Here is a 6,184-nt window from a genome sequence, read left to right on the forward strand (position 1 = left end):
TTGTTTATCACATTCTCTCACTGCACCTCTGAGCAGTCCAGTTGACAAACTAATGTGCCGCGACACACCAGTTAAGAACCACTGGTTCAGTGCTTTTCAACATGTGGGATGGTACGCACTAGTGCGGATAAAATAAATCAGTGAGGATGACAAACGTGGTGCGGATGAATATCCGTACGGCTGCGGATGTAAATCACAAACAATTGATACTGTTTGGGTCGGCACGGCTCCAGAGCGATCGGTTAAATATATGTAGTATTTGTTGAATTTCTTGCCCAAAAACAAGCCTGTTTCTTCGCGCGATTTCCTATGCATAATTTTTTTATTGCAAGGTCACTGTATTGGGTACACTGGTACAGCAGCCAATAAAGAGACACATAGAAATATAGCTTGATCATGACACTGTGACAACCTTTGTTTTAGCCTACTTAAAATTGTTTGAATTCCTGATAGGATTTGTTCGATTGGTTTCTCTGGAAAACACCGTGGAATCCTGTTGCGATGCTTTACTCTAGTCTCGGGTGTGCAACGAGCGTGTGCGGGCCTACATCAGGGCTGTCGAGTCGGTAAATTTTACCACCGACTCCGGCTCCGACTCCGACTCCACACATTTTCAATATACCGACTCCGACTCCTGCGTCTTTAAACGTACCGACTGCGACTCCTGGGCCTTTAAACGTACTGACTCCGACTCCCTACTCCGACTCCAGCATTATTAACAATTTACTTCGAAAATGATATGACACATTGTCGGTTGAATGACTATCATACAACCATTAACCATATGCAAACATATGATTAACGGTGGCATGTTAAATTATTTCATTGTGGCACAGCTCGAATTATCCACTATGCAATTAACATGAAAGAAAGATTTGCTAAATATCCTTCCTTTTTCAAGTTTTTATAACATGAGCTCTCTAATATCCTGAAATGTATGAATCATTCAAATATGACAGATATCCAATCCTGTATAATAAAAATGTTGATGAAAAATCCAAGTGTAGCTCTTGTATATGAGTCAGCAACTAATAAAGAGATTGAACTTACTAATTTTGTCATTGTGCACTATCCTGATTACAAGAACACAAATACTTTACTACTAATAAACATTGATCATAAATGGAATTTAGTTAAGTAGTCAGAGACCATAGCCTATGTCTAGTCTACATGTACTTAATCAAATACTCAAGGATTGGGTTTGCAGTTTTTTGTAATCATTTGTTCGGCCCAAACAGCTAAGCTACACACTACAAATATTTTTAATTTTGTCAAGTGGGAAACATCGTTTGGTCATAGTTACGTCATTTTTACAATTTTACAAAACCAGCCGATGCATTTGCTCTGTCACAGTATCATGGTATAATTCCCAAAATTCCATCAATTTTGACTGCATCGCGAAAACGCATATTGCGATTTTCTTCCCCTGTGCAACTGAGTTGTAATTTGCAAGTGATGTGTGATTTTATCTATATCAGGGATGGGCAACTTTTTCGTCCAAAGGGACACACATGAGATTTACGAACCATTGCGCGGGTAACTGGAATGTTGATAACCTTTTTTTAGTCGTGCAATAGGAACGAACCGAATTAGGTAACATTGCAAACAAGACTTATATTAATACGCTCTAAAATTGATAACAATATGCCATGCAACTGTGCAGTGCGTAATCAGGCCCTAGTCGCGCGAAGCGCGAAATTTTTTTGCATCATAATGACTGAATTATATCAATAAATATGTTGCTAACATACATTGGGGGTCGCATCTGTATACCACTGGGCTCATATGGCAAGGACAGGATTATTCGACGTTTAGACATAGCAAAATCGACGGTATCAATTAACATGCCTCTATCATTTTGTGCAAATGTTTTGTCGACGATCTGGCTGCGAGTGCACAAGCGAAGCCGCATATTGGACGACACGTTATCTCCTAATCGCGAATATAGTTAGACTCCATTCTGTGAATAATATGTATTTATAATTTTCAGAAGGGGGCTATAATACTGAATGCAAGAAATCTAGTGACAATGAATCATGCGAAGTACCGAGAAAAATGTCAAGTCAAACAAACAAAACAAACCAACTATGCTATGCATGCACGCTATGAAATATTCTACTTTATGGTCATTACGAAGATCTGGGATAAATGTTGATGGCCCCGGGATACGTCAATGCGTCAGAACTGTTGTTTTAGTCATCATTTAATTTCGCGGTCAAGCTAATCAAATTTTGGTTGGCCTTGCAATTGTACCTGATGTCATAAATAATTTCGAGAATCACCTCGCAGGCCACACCTAACCTTCTTGTGTGCAAAATTTGGCCTGCGTGCCATGGGCTGGCCGCATTTGATCTGTATGGTTATTAATAACAGTGATTGGTGGTACATAAAAATTCTATTGAAAATTATTTGAAAGCAAATGTTTTCATGATAGAGAAGTTGGAGTCGGGGTCGGAGTCGAAGTCAGGGTCATTTTCACAAACAACGACTCTAACTCCAGTCAGTATTTTCCCCACGACTACGACTACGACTCCAGCTATTATAGTTTTCACGACTCCGAATCCGACTCCAGCTATTATAGTTTTCACGACTCCGACTCCATCAAGCGAAAATTACCCAGACTCTGAGTCCACCGACTCCGACTCCACAGCCCAGTACAAGACACATTCATTTCGAGCCCATCCCCTTCTGCGCCTGGACATATGAAGACGTGACGTTTTGGCCAACATACCGCTCAACGGGGTGCGGTGGCAGAAAGATCGGTGGCGACAAAACCTTGGTCCAATAAGCTCGGTCGTGAATTCAATTCAATTCAATTTAATGCTAAAATTTTTATCATTTCAATACACCACAAGACTGCGATACCATGAAAGATAGGAAGTTGTCGAACAATCCCGTCCCCGCAATGTGAGTAGTAGAATAAGTGCGACGCGCAGAGGAAAATATTTCACTCTAATTGATATCACGTGTGTCAGACATGTTTCGTAAAGATGTGTTGCGTAGGCTACAATTGTTGTCTGCGACTCTATGTCATTAATGCCCGTAAGATCGAAGCGTACAATTATGATATTAAAACTACATTCTTGTTGATGTAGGAGGCTTCCATTAAAATTCAGATTTTAGTCGCGGCCTAAAAAGTTTACGAGCCACAACTTTAAGGTTATTGAACTGCTATGAACTTTCAGGTTAGCGAAGGGGCCGAACATGGTATCGTGACTTTCTTTGCTCTTCTCATTTAGTCGCGAGACAGAAAATGGAAAAATTGAAGAAAGAAAACAGAACGCAAATTGGAGCAGCGCACTTTGGGTTGTTGCTGACTTAAATATCAGTTGCGACGCATTGGCGTAGCCAGGGCCAGCTAAATTTTCCATGGATCTTCGTATATGGCCATAAAGTAGAATATTCCGTCATCGATTTATTTTACTTGATATTTTTTTAGCGATTAGCGCGATTTATTGTCACCAAATATCTTGCTTTTAGTATCCCCACCTGAAAATTTACTGAATAAAGTCTGACAATTGTCGCAATTATGAGAGAACGTGTCGTCCAACATGCGAATTTGTGTCTGCACTTGCAAAAAGATGGTCGGCGATGAAACCTTAGCACAAAATGATAGACACATCTACGCGGAAATCTTCAATATTTGTATGTCTAAGCACCGAATAATCCTGTCCCAGCCAAATGAGTGCAGCGGCATATACAGAGGCTACCCGCATATAAGCAAGTGACATTAGTATTCGTAGAATCCATTCATTAACTTTGACAAATTTTCGCTCTTTGTGCGGTTAGGTCATGAGTGCACAATTCACACTGGTTTTTCTTGACATAGGCTTCTTGTTATCAATTTTGATGCGTAGTAATATAAGTCTTGTTTTCATCGTTACGTAGCCTAATGCCGCTCGCTCATATCGGACGATTAAAGAGAGGTCATCAAAAGGGTCATTTATAGTCATTAAAGTCATATTTTGTTATATGCACCAGTAAGTCGATTTTAACGCAAAAATCGCATCCCTATGAGGTATTTTAGGAAAGTTATAAAGTCATATAAAGTCATATTTTCCTGGTTAGGTCACATATCGGCTTTTTAAGTTATATGGGAGAGACCGGCTACCTGCCGGTCCGCACCAGTCGGTTGCACATCCTGTGGTTTTCAATCTTTGATGGTCGCGACTGCATTTCTAATTTGAAAATGTTCTGTGTCCCAGCTCACAATTTGACAAGCTGACTACTGAAAAGCGGTCAGCACCTTTGCCCAGATACTTACTCACGGCTTATTTTGGAAGCTGATTACGTTCAACATCTTCGCGAACACCAGAATAGAGGCAAACGAGCCCCAGGTTCAGAGCCACTATCTTTGACTATAAAAGCATCTAAATGGCCTTCCGACTCTAGGAATATACCGTTCCCCTATTATTGCGATTACAATTAGACTTAATTCGGTAAATGATGGTTATTCTTATTAATTTTTGATTGCTTTTTTTGCGAGGGCGGTGATCCGTGATACACATATTAAAATCAATGAACGTGACACCATAGTGTCCTATAGTGACACTAAAACGCGCGCAGCGCGAATAAAAACTCCAAGTGGAATAAATCTACCCAAAAAATAATATCGTTTATGTTGATTTACGAAAAAAAAATTGATTGTATTTCAAGTCTTCAAAATTCCAGACATCTGGGCATATTTTAAAATTTCCTCCCGGACGCAATTTGAACGGTGAAATTCCGGACATGTCCGGGAAATTCCGTACTTATGGCAACCCTACCTTAGCACCCTTCGGCGAACTGGAGCATTCTTAAAAGTGATTACTGCCAACAAGCATTTTTCATATGCAGGAAATACTGCACATTTTGGATAGGGTAGCTTAATGCTTAGTGGTTCTTATAAAGCCCTATGGCAACAAGAGTACCTGTACAAAACCGAACACTTGTTCGGCCGAAAAGGATTTTAGTGCAGGCACCCATTCAGGACTCGATTTGGTAAAAATTACTTTTTTTTTGTCAACAACCGTGAGATTTTTAGAATCAGCTGTTTTCTAGTCCAGTAATCTAACTTTTGTGGTTTGTTTAAGTGTTCTCCTTTCCAGATCCCAAAATATGGTAACCTTACACTTGATGGCCTATACCGGTTATGTATTGTTACGTATCTTCATTTACGGTAGGTTTGTACCAAAGAATGGTTTGTATACCGATGAAATTTTGTTTGCAAAAAAAAACTGCACAAGTGCACATTGCATAAGGGTTAGAGATGTACGGATCATGGTTTTTCGGGATCCGGATCCAATCCTGTTCGATAAAATGGAATCCTGATCCAATCCGGATCCTGTTTCCGACTCAAATGTTAAAATCCGGATACAAAAATATCCTGCACAAGGTTGTACAATTTGAGTATCCATTTGCCCCTGTCGTCGATATTTTTTTGAATTACACCTCGGTAATGAATTGAAGTTTGCTGTTAGGGATTTTTCGAAATAGTGGTGTAATTCTGAAGCCAACTGAGTCAAAGTTCATACAAAATATCGAAGTAAACACACAGAAAGTCACTTTCATGCACTGGAAATTTAGAATCCTGTCCTGATCCGGATCCGGCAGTCGGGTAAAAATGTGAATCCTGATCCAATCCTGTTTGAAAAAAACTTGCCGGATTCCTGTCCGGTTAGATTCCAAAATCCTGATCCTGTAGATCTTTAATAAGGGTAAGGTAGATGAACTATGAAGCATGACGAGTGACGTCCTTCAAAATATTTTTATTCTTAACGTTCGGCGGGAATGGCGATGTCAGAAGTGTCAGATGTATGTAAATATGTAAATAGTAATAACAGCGGACAAGGTATGTAGGGAAAATGGTTAAATTCGCCCGCGCAACAGACGTACTTCGACTATGGAGATGAGAAGAAACCGCAAGGTTATTATCGAGTCACCAGGACCAGTAATAGCAGTGTTTGCCAAACTATTTATGTACGGTGATTGGCTGATTGCTATGTGACATTGTGATTGTGACAATGTGACCTATGTCAGAGTCACATTTATTTACGGCGATTGGATGCACAATTGCACATTAGCCGACCGCAAATGACGTTACCTCATATTCATAAATCTGATTTAGCACTATGTGGACAGTGAGAGCTCGTAATGGGATTTTCTCTAACAGTTTACCTCTACCATAATTCAGTGCTTTTCAACC

At 39.9% G+C, this 6,184-nt stretch overlaps 1 protein-coding gene across 2 annotated transcripts in view; it reads left to right on the plus strand.

Annotated features, from left to right (window-relative positions):
* LOC145456849 (tubulin epsilon chain-like) overlaps positions 1–6,184 on the plus strand; it is a 297,431-nt gene that overhangs the window by 286,479 nt on the left and 4,768 nt on the right. The window contains exon 1 of one of the 2 annotated variants that reach the window (XM_080334980.1): positions 5,767–5,905. The exons of the other annotated variant lie outside the window; for it this stretch is intronic. The gene's annotated coding sequence lies outside the window, so the exon portion shown is untranslated. Of the gene's footprint in view, positions 1–5,766; positions 5,906–6,184 lie in introns of those variants that run through there. 2 annotated transcript variants of the gene reach the window in all.

The sequence above is a fragment of the Botryllus schlosseri genome, chromosome 2 (assembly GCF_051294905.1).
Source record: "Botryllus schlosseri isolate E-star chromosome 2, Bs_hap1, whole genome shotgun sequence".
Classification (NCBI taxonomy): Eukaryota; Metazoa; Chordata; class Ascidiacea; order Stolidobranchia; family Styelidae; genus Botryllus; species Botryllus schlosseri.